This window comes from Nothobranchius furzeri, chromosome 2 (genome assembly GCF_043380555.1).
Source record: "Nothobranchius furzeri strain GRZ-AD chromosome 2, NfurGRZ-RIMD1, whole genome shotgun sequence".
Lineage (NCBI taxonomy): Eukaryota > Metazoa > Chordata > Actinopteri > Cyprinodontiformes > Nothobranchiidae > Nothobranchius > Nothobranchius furzeri.
The window spans coordinates 54968151-54982751 of NC_091742.1; the positions used below are offsets into that span (position 1 = coordinate 54968151).

Genomic DNA, 14601 nt, shown 5'->3' on the forward strand with positions numbered 1-14601 from the left:
TCTTACCAAACATATTTGAAAGAACAGAATCGAAAAAGAGATGCCATGTATTTTGGCCAAGTAGTATTGCCGTAGTATGATGACATCATCAACAGGCACAAGACCCCGAGCACATCCAGAAACTACAGCGACAGAAAACTAGCATCAGCGTTGCATTCTCTCAATGGAATTAATTGAAGGACCATCAAAGTCTGAGGAGTCACGCCGAGGTCACATGCTTTCTGCTCCACAGGTAACAACATTTATCGTAATGTTTTTATAGACTAATAACAGTCATGGAGATATGGTGTAAAACTACCCTGAAATGTATGTATGTACTGCCCCCTAGCGGCAGGAAACTACACACTGACACTTTAAAAAGTGATTTAAAAACACTCATTTTTATTTCATTAGTTTTTTCAATTGAAATGTTGTTCTGTAATTGACTGTTATTTATAAAATATGAATTGTTAAAATACTTTTTTCGTTTTCATATAATTAAATAATTAATGTTGCACAATTTGTCTGCCCTTTATTAAAACTAAACATCAGGTTTTTTTTAATTGAAGGGGTCTTGAATGTTTTGTTTTAGTTCAAGATTTAACCTTTATGTGCCTTACATTGACTTTTACAGTGTGTTTCAGTGTAAAGGTTTTAAATTCCAGTTAGCTTCTTGCTCCACCTCAATTTGGTTTGGTTTTTAAGAATTCTTTCAATTGTCCACCTGAAAGGACAAAAGCAGCTTTTTAATGGCTGTCAATGTCCACAAAAGGATCAAATGTTTGCCATATTTGTAGTATTTGGTTAATAAGCATGAGAATAGCTGATGTTACTCACAACACAATGCAAACTTTTGATAAGAGACACTTTTATTTCACTTATCTGCTCTTTGGGAGTATCAGGAACTGCTTTATTAGTGGATGTGACATGAGGTTTTAAAGAGCTGCAGGTGTGTATGCAGCCAGCATTTTCTGCGCAGGGACTTTATTAGCAACTAAAGTATCTCTGCCTGCTTCCATTGCTCAGAAGGGAAGCTACGATGCTGTTAGTGTTGTGAGGTTTGTTGACGTGGTGTGTGCGTCAGGATGTGGGAAACGAAGTCCCGCCTATACTCACCTGCACATGCAGTTGTTTGAAGCATGAAATAATAAATTACAGCGAAATGTATTAAAAAAAGTATTTTTTAAATTCTGGAGTAGCTTGTCAGTCATCCAGGACATGATCATCTTGAGTGTTGTAAATGAAGGCACAGCGTTTCATCCCATAGGCTTCTTTCATTCTGATGAAGCGTTTGCTCCTTACCTTCTGCTTTTAAACACATATTTCTTCTCTCATGTGTACAAGAAAATGCGATCATTTCTGCCCATTAAATCTGACTTGGACCACAATTTCATTTAAATTTATTTATTTTAATTATTTATTTATAAATTAATAAATTTGTTTAACTTCGCTTTTGGGAAGATGGGTTAAATTTTATTTTATTTTTGCCCTTTTTTGTTTATTCTCCAATTCATGATGCAAAAACGCTTCATGTGAAATTACAATTGGGTTTATTTTAAAGTAAATCAAATGAAAACTGTTGTTTTCTACAAATATGACCTCAAGGTAGCGCAAACATGAAAATGGGTATGTGAGTTTGGTGAACCACGTGTGTTTTGGAGAGCAGAAAAACGAGAAATGAGCATAAACTGTTATTAACACGTGTTTTGACAATCAGCTGATTTGTGAACGCGCGACTTCTCCCTGCGCGCGCTCCCGAGAGGTGGCGACAGGGCGGTAGTGGAAGGCGCGGCTGCTCTGCTCAGACGCTCCGGACTGAACGCTTTAGTAAAGGTACGTTTTCTTCACTCAGGATGTTTTGTTTTATGTCTGAGCATTAATCTCCTCCGGCCTCTGTTGGCGGACACTCCGAGCGGCTGTGTCCGAACACGGAGCCATTTAAACCGGACAGACACCGAGTCTGTGTGGGGCGGGCTGGCGGGGATTCACAAACCCAAAGAAATAAAGGCGAGGCCGCAGCTTCATTTTGCCCTAACCCTGGTTCGTCCGGTTTCTAAGTGTGAGACACTGATTTATTACTATAGGCTCGGTTCGTTCGGGGTATTTATGGATAAGGTCGGGAGGTGGATTAGTTTGTTTCGTGGGAAAAGTTCCTTCATCTTCACGTGTTGCTGTTTTGATTCACTCCCAGATCAAACTTTTCTTAAACCTTTATAAATAAAACCAAACATCCTTTAATGTTACATTTTGTTGACCATGTTTAGACAGTTTTAGAGGTTTCGGTGGGAATGCAGTTAGTTAGTTAGTTAGGTAGGGGTTTTCCACTAAACTGGTTCCAGAGCCCTTGCTTTGCTGGTGTCCACTCACCATAAATTATGTTTATTTAGCAGAAGCTTTTGTCCAAAGCGACTTACAAGTGATGCTGAAGCCAGCAGGTTACCCTTGAGGCTAACAACAAACACTAATCAGTCAATCCTAGGTGGCAGTGAGGCAGCATAATGATTCCTAAAGGAAAGACGTAATGGACAGTAGAGTGGGGGACGGGTGCAGGGAGGGTCCTAGTTTGAAGTTGTTCTCTGAAGAGGGTCTTCAGGAGTTTCTTGAAAAAAAATCGACAAGTCTGTTCATGTCTTGATGGTGTGCTGTGCTCTAAACAACATGCTCAGAGGTTTTTAGAAGATCTGGTCACCAGTTCTGGTCGTCTTAGCTGCACTTTGCAACATAAGTCTCTACAGGATCCTGGACGAGCCCCCAATTATTACCAGCACCAGACCTAGGGGTAATCTGGACAGGCAGGACACGGCACACAGACTAGAAGTACTGTGTGGCCAAGTTTACTATTCTGTGTAAGATATCAGGTGGGTATACCTTATTACAGCTTATCCCCATCTGACAACACGGTTAGTCAGACAGGCATACGCTGTCGAATCATAATCTGTAGGACACTTTGATGGGTCAGTTTAGCCGTCAGATCATCATACACTTTGTTTAGAACAAATGTATGATACCTTGATGGGTGGGTTTACCAGTCAGATTTGTTTTAGTGAACGTAGGGCACCCTAATGTGTTAATTTTACCAGTCAGATCTGCATGAACATCGTTTTAAACAACGGTATGACTTTGCCATCTGTATGCTGAACTGACGGCTCCTCAGAATGTAGCGAAGGTGCAGATGAATGGCATGTGCGCGCATAAGCTGCACGTATGCTGCTCTGATATGTATGGTGCTGTCAGAACACCCTGTTCTAAGCTGGTTCTTTCTAAGAACCGGTGTTCCGACTATCTGTGCTACTTTGGGGAAATGAGCAGACCGACTACTACGTCACAGGCTGTTTACCTGAAGGGGACGCACCACCTCTGGAAGTTGTTATATTACTGACAGTTAGCTTGTAAATGGCTTGTAAAATACCGTTATTATACTATACACAAGGAATTTCTCCCATTTACAGTCGTTCACGGAATCATGACGAACAGCCTTTTTCATAAATTAAAACACTGTATATTTTTACTAATAATTATACTACAGTCCTGTATTTTTGAGTAATATCACCCATTTAAAATAAACTGTGCTATATAAGTGTGTTTCTATACTGTAAACAGGAGCAAAACTGTCGTAACACGCTACGGTAGGAATAGGGTTGGGCATCGTTTGATTTTGAATGATTCCGATTGTAGGGCTGGGCAATAAATCGAAAATTTATTGTTATCGAAATTTATTAAACTTATCGGGATAGTTTTTCCCATGTCAATTAATTTGATAATAAAATAATGAAAAGATGTGTGTAGGTTAGCAACATTCATGAAGCTGTACCACCTTGAGTTACGAAAAAACATAATACATGTGATAGCCCCAACTAGTGGACAACTTGTTTCTGCGCATACCTGTAGTTATCATCCATTTATCGTTATTGAAGTAAAATCCTCAATATATTGTGATATTGATTTTAGGCCATATCACCCAACCCTATCCGATTCCAAATCCTCATTTCGATTCCGGTTCCTATCGATTCCCGATTCCGATTCTTTCAAGACATGACATGCTTTACATGAGCTAGCTGACCACATGTCCTACTTGATGAAATAATCTTAACTTCAACATGAACTTTAATTCTATGAACAATAACATCACCTTCATTTAGACAAAAACCTGTTTTGGAGGAAAAAAAGAAACAGACTTGCAGCACAACCAGTGTGTTTGCTTCTGACCACAACCAAAGTCTGGAAGAAGCCTCTGGGATGAGAGGCTAAATGTCTCCAACATATCCAGAAACGTCCAGCTGTCTTCAGCTAAAACTCTCAGGATGATCATGTCCAGGATGACTGAGAACTACACCTCCATGCTGCAGCAGCATTCAGTCAGAACAGGAAGTGAAACTTAAACGTAGCTGCTGTCAGTAACAATCTAACAGACTTTAAACATTAAAACTCTCAACAGAAATAGTTCAGAAAGGAAATTTCACAACTTTGTGTATGATTTATTATTATTATTATTATTTATTGTGGCAGAAGCTGGTGTGGTCCCCCACAGAGAAGCTTCTCTAGTATGATGACTTCAATTATTCTACAGGTTATTGTTCAGCCTTCTGACGCTCACACACACACACACACACACACACACACACACACACACACACACACACACACACACACGAGTGTTGGTGAGCGGCTGCGTCTGACTGCTGACGCTCCGTGTGTGTTTTTATTTCTGCAGTGAGACAAACTCACCTCACACCATCCAGAGTTTGTTCTTTAAAGCTTCTATCAAATCCACCGTGCTGACGTATTTAACAAGTTTCCTCTACGCTGCAGGAGTTAAAGTTTACATCACGGAGTAAAAGTTCGGCAGACGTGTTTGTTTATATCTGGGTGGGGGAGGGGGGACTCGTGCTGCACACAGACAGCTGGTGTGATCAGCTCTGGAAAGCGTTGATCACAATTTGCAGATCACGTTTATTTTTCACGGAGATCGGCCGCAGATTCCTCTTCTGTCGGCATTCTAGGAATCAAAAAAAATCTTTGAACGATTCCGGGAAAAACTAACAGTTGGAACCGGTTCCAATAGATGCTCAACCCTAGGTATTTGACCAGGAAGCACGGATAGTCAAAACACTGGATCCCTTTTCACAGACTTGGCTGAGAGAGTGCTCTCACGATGTCATTCAAACGTCGGGACACACCTCTGTACGCCCACACGAGGACCAAGCATGTACTTATTGACTTTTGATTTACAACATGTAAAAACGAATCTACAGTAATTGTATAACTTATTAGATCAAATAAGAATAGAAAATCCCTTTATTGTCCTTCAGTGGGGACATGTTTGGCATAACGGCATCAATTAGATTCACAACAGGAGCAAAATAGTAGAGTAAAAACAGAGAATAAGAGTAATTAGACATTAAAGAGTAAAAATACAAGAAAAAGTAGCACAGAGGTACCTAAAACTTCTAAAACACTCAAGTATTCAAAGTTCAAAAAGCTGAATATATATATTTTAGAAATAAAAATAAAGAAATATGGAAGTACCTTGTGGATTTAAAAAAACGATGGTGTACTATTACAGAGAATGGTAAACATGACTGGAAAATGTGCAAATACACTAATCAATGTGTGCATGTAGAATGACAACATAAAATGTGCAAATTACAAAAACAGCAGGGATGCAAAAACCTTATCTGCAGGGGTTTTGTGAAAAGCGGTTCAGGGTCCTGGCATCTAATGCTAAAGCGCTATCAGCACATGTACTCTGCACAGTAAACATCTCCAATCCAATCCAATTTTATTTATAAAGCGCATTCACAAGGCATTACAACCAAACAAGGCGCTGTACACTAAAAATGTTGGGTAATTAAACCAGCGATGTACAAACATGTCGAACACAGATAAAAGATAAAAAGGAAATACAAAAAAATTCCCAAAAACTAACAGCTAAGAATCAATAAGACACAGGGAGAATAAAAAATTAGAAAAACATTTTAAAAAAGAACCTCAATAGTACGAAAGTTGATATTGAAACGTCCATTTTTAAACAATGCAGATGTAAGTAATGGTCATAATTATGTTGTATAAGCTAAGTTTAAGTAGTGAGTTTTCAAGCATGATTTAAAAATGCTAGCTGTTGGTGCTTGCCTCACTAGCAGTGGTAATGCGTTCCACAGCTTCGGTGCACAGACAGAGAAAGCCCTTTCTCCACGGCTTTTTAAGCGTGCATTCGGAACAGCTAGGAGGAGCTTATCTTCAGACCTGAGAGCACGCGGCAGGTTGTAGAAATGGACAAGTTCACACAGATATGGAGGAGCTTGATGGTTCAAGGATTTGTAAGTCAGAAGCATAATTTTGAAATTTATCCTAAACTGCACGGGCAACCAGTGGAGAGATTTCAGAATCGGAGAAATGTGTTGTCTTCTGTCAGCTCCAGTCAGCAACCTAGCTGCTGAATTCTGGACCAGCTGAAGTCTAGAAAGAGCTGCTTTACTGATGCCATATAAGCAGGAGTTACAGTAATCCAGCCTTGAAGTGATGAAAGTGTGGACCACGGATTTCAGAAGACGGACACTCAGGATGTGCTTTAGTTTCGAGATGCGTCTTAGTTCAAGTGGTGCTCGCTGCAGAACCACAAAGGCGGAGCTGCACCAGAAGGTGGAGCTGCACCAGAGTCAGCCCCGCCCATTCCAGAATCAGCCCTGCCCATTCCATCAGAGTCAGTCCAATTCCTTCCAGTTGTTAGACTTGATAGCATTCTGGAACCAAAGAGGGTGTTATAGCTAAAAAATGCAAGATTGAGGATGGAGTTGAGAAGTTAATTGAACAGTTTTTGTAAAGGTTCCATATAATTGAAAATCTAACTTTTGGAACTTTTAATCATGTTATATTGTCATTTCCTCATAAGAAGCATGCCAAAGCAATTTTTAGCCTCATTCATGCATTTTCCTCCCATCTCAGCTTCAATTTGGTCTCCTCCCCCGAAGCGGGTCTGGTCTTGGTTCTCAAATCTGGATATTCTGTGAATTTTCTGACAAATTATTTCTGAAATGACCTCTACTGAGACACCGCCGAAAAACCATACAACCCATCTCAGAGACACACTAGGAAGCACAATTAGATGTAACGCCGCATGACTTATAACAGATGTGGTGGTGTAGTGGTTATGGAGTCAGGTTTACATGCAGTTTTGCGCAGGTTCGCCTCCCATTACTGTAAGTTTTAGGTAGTGTACAACCTCTTTTCTTCATTTCTAGCTAAACTTGCCAGTACTATGTTTACAACAATTTACTGGCATACAGTTTAACATATAATGACTAATGTGTTTTTTTATTTATTTATTCGTTTATTTAGCCAGTGTGAGTCCATTTGTGAGCAGAGTTTCAACTAAAATGCTGTTTAGGAACGACCAAATTCAAAGAACTTTTACAGACATAAATATTTTGCTGAAAATAAACATTACAACTAAAATATAAACAAATTAAATGTTTCAGCTGGCTAAATAGATTGCTGACGACCCCACCGAGAATCGAACCAGCATCAGCTGAGGGGAAAGCAAAACTTAACTCAGACGATCTCACCACTAGACTACCAAAGCCCATTCAAAAGTCTGTAATGCTGTTATACACCATTTCTGTTAGACCAGCTGTAGGCAGATATTCGCTGAAAGAAACCTTTTCATTTCGAGATATATTCAGTCTTTGTCATGTAGCAAGTTATATTTATCTTGTTTAATTGGAGCATAGAACATAGCATTAACGACTGTAAACTAGTAACAGCCGTAATTCATGTGGGTCAGGTCAGTTTGCGATAAAGTTGAAAACAAAAACAGAAGTCAGTGGGCTAGGCTGAGTTTGCGTGAATGGGCGGGGCTGACTCTGGTGCAGCTCCACCTTATGATGCAGCTCCGCCTTTGTGGTTCTGCAGCGAGCACCCTCTCTCTTAGTTGGTAAAAACATGATTTAACTGTGTTATTGTCCTGGGCATCCATCTTCAGAGCCTGGTCCATTTTTACTCCAAGGTTGGAGATTACAGAGGATACATTAGGTGAGAGATAGTTGAGGTCAGGTTGATGAGTAGCCGTGGTACTGTAAGGACTGAAAATGATTAAGTCAGTTTTGGAGTCATTAAGATGGAGGAAGTTATCAGCTAGCCATTGCTTGACCTCAGGGATACAATCAGAACTTTCGTTGATTGAGTTGGCTTAAATGAAAAATAGATTTGACAGTCGTCAGCGTAAAGATGGTATGAGACAGCGTGCTTTCTGAAAATGGCTCCTAAGGGCAGTATATACAGGTTGAACAGTAACGGGCCGAGAATTGAACCTTGTGGGACACCCCAACGTAGAGGCTGTGACTCGGATGAAAGCCATCCAACATGACCCTAGCAGACCTGTTACAAAAGTATGACCTAAACCAATCTAGGGCTGTGCCTGAAATGCCAGCCCAAGTGTGAAGTCTTGTGATCAAAATGTCATGATGGATCGTGTCGAATGCTGCAGATAGATCCAAAAGTACCAGAACCACATGGAAACCTGAATCTAAAGCCAGAAAAATGTCATTAAAGACCCGAACGTGAGCAGTTTCAGTGCTGTGCTGTTGTCTAAAACCAGACTGACAGATGTCCATTACCTGAAATTCATTTAGATGTTTCATCAACTGTGCATAGACTAATTTCTCAAGGACCTTAGATAAAAACGGTAATTTGGAAATTGGTCGGAGATTAGAGTAATCGGTGGGATCAAGGCCGGGTTTTTTCAGGACTGGTTGTAGAACAACGTGTTTAAAGGCACGAGGAACTTCAGCCAATGTCAAGCTACTATTTATAATGCCTAGCACGCTATTGCTAATTAAAGGAAACACCTCTTTCAGGAGTCGAGGTGGGATAACATCATCTGGGGAGCCAGAGGGTTTCATGGCTGCAACAGTTTTTTCTAGATAGGGCAAAGAGATGGGCTGAAAGCTTTGAAGTTGCACATGAGAGGGGGTAAATGAATCAGGAACATGGTTGGTTTGGTGAATCTGAGCTCTGATTACAGTAATCTTATTTAAGAAAAACTGCAGGATTTGGCTACACAAGTCATTGGACACAGAGGAAAATAGTTTGTGAACTGGGGAAAGCACTGCATTTATGGTTTTATATAACACACTAGGGCTGTCGCGGTAACCGCAAAAATGAAATATCGCAATATGAAGAAGCCCACCGCGCTGCATCATGCGCCACCGCGATTACTGAACTTGGTTCAACTCAATGATGCATGTTGAGAAGGACGGCTGCACTGGTGTCAAAACGAAACGTTACTTCGCTCCTTTGGGAGCACTTTGGTTTTCAGTACGTCAGCTGCTGCGCAGCCAGAGTCCTTGGCCGAGACAGAGCTGCCACCAGTGGCAAAAATAAATAAATGCTCGGAGACCTGCTAAAGTCCCGGACAAGTACTGCTTCTGCAACCGTCCCGAAGAGAGTTTGAGCCGAGCTGGAGCTCACTCGCTACCTGCAGGAGGAATGCATCGACCCTAAAGAAACCCCCCGGACATGGTGGAGCAACAACCGGGAGAGATTCCCTTTGCTCGCCAGTCGCAGCAAGTACGTGTGCGTTAGTGCAACGAGCGCGCCATCCGAGAGGGTTTTCAGTGTTGCTGGAAATGTTGCCACCCCTCTCAGATCCTCTCTCAAACCGTATATGGTTAACATGCTGGTTTTCCTTGTGGGTAACATGGACGTGACCGAGCTATAAATCACCATCATTCGTGTGTGTGAAAGTGAAATGATAGTGCGCCCGCCCCCCGGCGCGCACGCGCCCGGTACATGTAATTTTTTATGCTTGATTTTAAACAACTAAACAAAATGGGGACTTGTTTCTTATTTGTTAGATGCTGCAGCCAAATTTGCATTTAAAAGTTTAACCTTCTCCTGAATGTTGTTGTTTTTAAGTTCAGTCGGACTCCGACTGTCGGAGAAACAAACGTTACTGCGATCTGTGTTGTTACTGCCCTTTGATCTGCATTCAGTAAAGTGTTATAAAGAAGGCACGGCAATTTTTAACCTTTTTTAAATGTGTAAACATTATGTTTAGATAGTACTGCAATAAAAAAGGGCTGCAATAATATCGCACACCGCAATATTAAGCCACCCTGAATCACCGCAGGGGGAATTCCTCAACCGCGACAGCCCTATAACACACCTTGATTGTTTGAATTAGCCGTGACAATGCTAGCAAAGAATCGATTTCTCGTGCCTCTGACTGCTCTTTGGTACTGAGACCAAGCCTCTCTCATGGCCTCAAAGGATACAGTAAGCCTGTCTTTTATCCATTTACGTTCCAGTCTCCTGCAATTTCGTCTCAAGCAACAAGTTTGTTCGTTCAGCCATGGGTCTGGCTTGGATTTTTTTCGACATGATTTTAAGGGAGCGACAATATCCATAGCAGCCAAGCAGGATGAATCAAGCACACAAAGTGATCCCTCAACTGCAGAAGATGAATCAGTAGGATCATATGGAGCTGAATTCAGAGTAAGAACAGCGGCAAAATCTGCAGCAGTATTGGGTCTGATTATACGGGAGAAGCTGGGACGGAAATATTCAATACGAGGGGCATAGTCCAATTTCAAATTAAACAAAACTGGTGAGTGATCTGAAAAAGTCGCAGGTAAAATGCCAAGATCACAAATTTCCAGCTCATGACAGAAAACCAGGTCAAGTGTGTGTTTATGTCCATGTGTGGGCCCACTCACGTTGGGAGAAGCTAAAAGAGTCGATGAGATCTAGGAAATCCCTTACCAAAGGTTTGTCAGGACAGGACATCTGCTATAAACCCCTCTGTAACGCTACCCCTCCCAGTCATGCAAACTTAAAACTATACCCAACTTTTCTTTAATACATTGATGTCATTAATGACTTTTCAACTGTGCAACAAACATAAAACCGTAATAAATTTTTCTTTTATTTCTTAACATTTCTGAAAGAGCGCAGCAGGCTGGAAATCAGTTCCATCCAATCAAAAATCAGTGTGCTGAATCATAAACATTACTGGTTCTGTTAGCTTTCCTTTAGGGTTTCAGTTTCCCCTTCAGACCGAGTCTGTTTATTTTTTAGCTTCCGTTCAACTGAAGATGACAGCTGTGGGTTTAGCAGCTGCCCTAGCTTTGGTAATGGTTACATCACTGTGGGTGGGGCTTTCTTAGCAAGCACCAGCTCTAGCCCAGCTTTGAGTTGGTGCTAGGTTGAGCACTGGTTTGGAACCAGAAAGCCGGTGTCTGTACAGGATCTGCTCGGATGCAAGATCGGCTCGGGGTCCTTCGACTGCCGATGACGTCAGAGTAGTTGATTGGCTGAGCATGAACCTTACGGAATTACGTAATCACGTTACGTTGTTATCACGTTACGTTGGTCCAGGCAAATTTTTCTGTTGGAAAGATGGACAACTTTTACAAAGAAGTCCATCATTACCTCTTTGAAAATACACTTTTAGCATAGAGCTGCATGTATATTAGGGCTGAACGATTAATTTCATGTGGAATTAAATTGCGATGTGACAAAAGGAGATTTTCTAATCGCAAAGGCTGCAATTTGGCAGCGAGTGGTTAGCGAAATGCTAATATACATGGAAAAACCCACAGGAATGCTAATGCTAATATCACCGATTACATTCTTACAAATTATGAATTAGAAACGTGCCAAATGATTACATTTGGAGTCTAATAGAAAGTAAAACTACCATCAATCAAATAAGTACAGACAGGTATTTTAGTAAAGCCAGAAAACTTTTAACTCCAGAGTTTTGGCTAGCAGCTATGAGCTATGAACTACGCATGGACAAGACGTCAAAAACTAAACACAAAATACTTCAATAAACGGGACACACTTCTTTCCTGCAAATACAATTTCACAGGTGTTGCTAATACCTATGATCCTTCAAGGGATGTGCTCAAAGAGGAGTTCAACATTATGAATACAATATAGTGTTTTATTTTACAAATACCATTATAAACACAAACTTACGTCTTAAGAAACATTATTTTAATAAAGAGACTGCTAGATTCTTTCCAACAGTAATAAAGATGGGTAGTGTATTTTGTCCGAGTGGGTTTGCTATACTTTGACGTCATCGGCAGTCGAAGGACCCCGAGCCGATCTTGCACCCGAGCAGATCCTGTACCGACACCGGTGCTAAGGCTGTTGAAAATGAAAGAACCGACAGTAAGCCAGGCTGGCTCTGGAACCAGCTCAGTCGACAAAACCCCCATAGAGGTCCGACAGGTATCCTAAACCCTCGGTAGTGACTTACACGATATTTTTTATCGTCTATTTTCCGTCCTTTGAGCTAATTATTGAGAATTAAAGGTAATGCGGATTTTCAGGAAAGGACGCACGCACACAACTATACCATGCATGCTCTGTTTACAAGTACAGTACCTGCCAGCCTTGCACTCATCACTTCTGGCAGTGGAATGAAATGCATTTCCTTAAGTAGCATGCCAAACTTTAGGTTACCTGTTGAGCAGGAAACTGGCGACAGCGGCGTCTGTGGGAAGCCCAACCTTCTCTTTCAGCACACTATCATTGAAGAGTCCTAAAAAAACCTCAGGTATTATTTCCCACCTCGGTCTTTTTTAGAAGAGTTAGACACGTTTTTCTTGTGACTCTCAGCCCTTTTCAAAAGAACTCTGTAGGAACAGAGCGGTAGAACGAGTATAAATACATGCGCATGACATGAAACCCGGGAGTGAGGAGCGAGCACTTACGATGGAATTGCGTAACAGCTCTACCAGAATGATTGACAGGAATGCGGGCAATGGTTTAGATGACCCACCCCGAAGAGAAAAATGTCTGCGTTACCTTTAAAGTGTTTAAATAGTATAAATACATATGTTTCATGCTTTGGGTTTCTTAAACTACATACATGAGCGTCATTTTGGCAATCTTCGTCCCTTCATGATTTCTAATCATTTTTATTCAAATGCAATAGAACTTTACGTAAATGTGGTCTGTTCACTATATTCAATTGGGTGAGCATTAGATTTTAACCAATGACACCCCCACTCACACCACCAACACCACTCAAGTCTCCCCTGCCGTGTTATCAATGTAGTTTAAGTAGAAAAAAAAGGGAGCTTTGCCAGAACAAAAAATGCAGCTGGGCTGTGCAGGCGAGCTAACGCCGGTTTCACACTGGAAGCATCAGCGGCGCGAAACGGCAGCGGACTGGTTTACTCGCGAACTTCAAAACGGTTGTTTTTACACCGGGAGAGTCTTGGCAGTGGAACGGCTTCCTCGCTGTGCTCTTCGCTAGGGATGCACCGATCAGGTTTTTTGCTGCCGATACCGATATCAAAGAATGCTGATCACCGATACCGATCACGTGGATTGGCCAGAAATTTTCTACATTATAATGAGTGCTACAAACTACATGATCTGGGAATAAAGGAAATGTGACCTAATCTAAAATGGTCTGTATTAGGGTTGTCACGGTGTGAAAATGTAACCTCACGGTTATTGTGACAAAAATTACCACGGTTTTCGGTATTATCGCGGTATTTTTTAAACATGTTACATTTTCACACAATTAAATAAACCCTGTATGTCAGGAAATATTGTCCTCAGTTTGTGTCTAAATTTTGCATAAAATGTGTTATTTTGTAACTATGTTGTTTATTTGTTTACATTTTTTCCCTTTAGTCTTTAAAATACCAATATTTGCCCATAACTTCTTATTTTTTGTCTGTTTGATGTCATCATTTTAAAAATATTAGATCAGATGATAGTCAGTACTCAAGTAGCCTTCTAATCAGATTTTTTTTTTACCCTTACTTGAGTAATAAACCCTATATCAGGAAAATATTGTCCTCGGTTTGTGTCCTTCCAGTGAGCTTAGCAGATGTGGGAAAATGTCATCAGGCAGTAATCATTGTTAAATTCATAATTATTCTCGGAGAGAGACCAACTCTTATCTGCCCCTGGGAGCCCCGTAATGCATAGCGTCATTTCAACATGGGGGTGTCCGCGACACGGTTTATATGCAGGTAGCGGCGCTGCGGCTGCTTTATATAGCGACTCGTTGCATTCTCCCTCAACCCAAATCCTCGGATCACGCATTTTAGCTAAAACGCTAACGTTAGCTTGCCTTGCGTTGACTGTAGAGTTGTGGGTGATGGTCACGCAGATGTGTGATGAGATTTGAAGCGTTGCTGCCTTTCACAGACACTTTTTCTGCACGTGCTGCAAACAGGATAGCCATCTTCTATCAACTGTCCCTCGGCATTCTTCAAATATCCAAAAAATGCCCGTACTTCTGACTTTGTCTTCTTTGAGGGATAAAAAATGTCCCCCTGAGCGCTGCCGTCTCCTCCTTTGGCCATTATTTCAGCTTTAGCTTCAAGAAAGTTTTTGTTGTAAACAACAAAATGCGCATGTGCCGGCAGCAACTTCAGCAGATGATACGGTGGCTGGTAAGGGTCACCGCGCCTACACCGCAGCCACGGTAATCCACCGAGATAATAGTTTTTTTTAAACAAGATTGTTATTATTATTGTCAACTTTTCTTTTACCGGGGTTTACCGCTACACCGGTTACCGTGACAACCCTACCTGATCGGTCTGCTTTGATCTATTTTGAAAACTCCGATCAAAAATGATAGGGGCGCTA

At 41.2% G+C, this 14601-nt stretch overlaps 1 protein-coding gene across 1 annotated transcript in view; it reads left to right on the forward strand.

Moving 5' to 3' along the window:
- Positions 1-1689: 1689 nt before the first annotated feature.
- LOC107377342 (transmembrane protein 272) overlaps positions 1690-14601 on the forward strand; it is a 45436-nt gene continuing 32524 nt past the window's right edge. The window contains exon 1 of the mRNA XM_015946871.3: positions 1690-1812. The gene's annotated coding sequence lies outside the window, so the exon portion shown is untranslated. The remainder of the gene's footprint in view (positions 1813-14601) is intronic.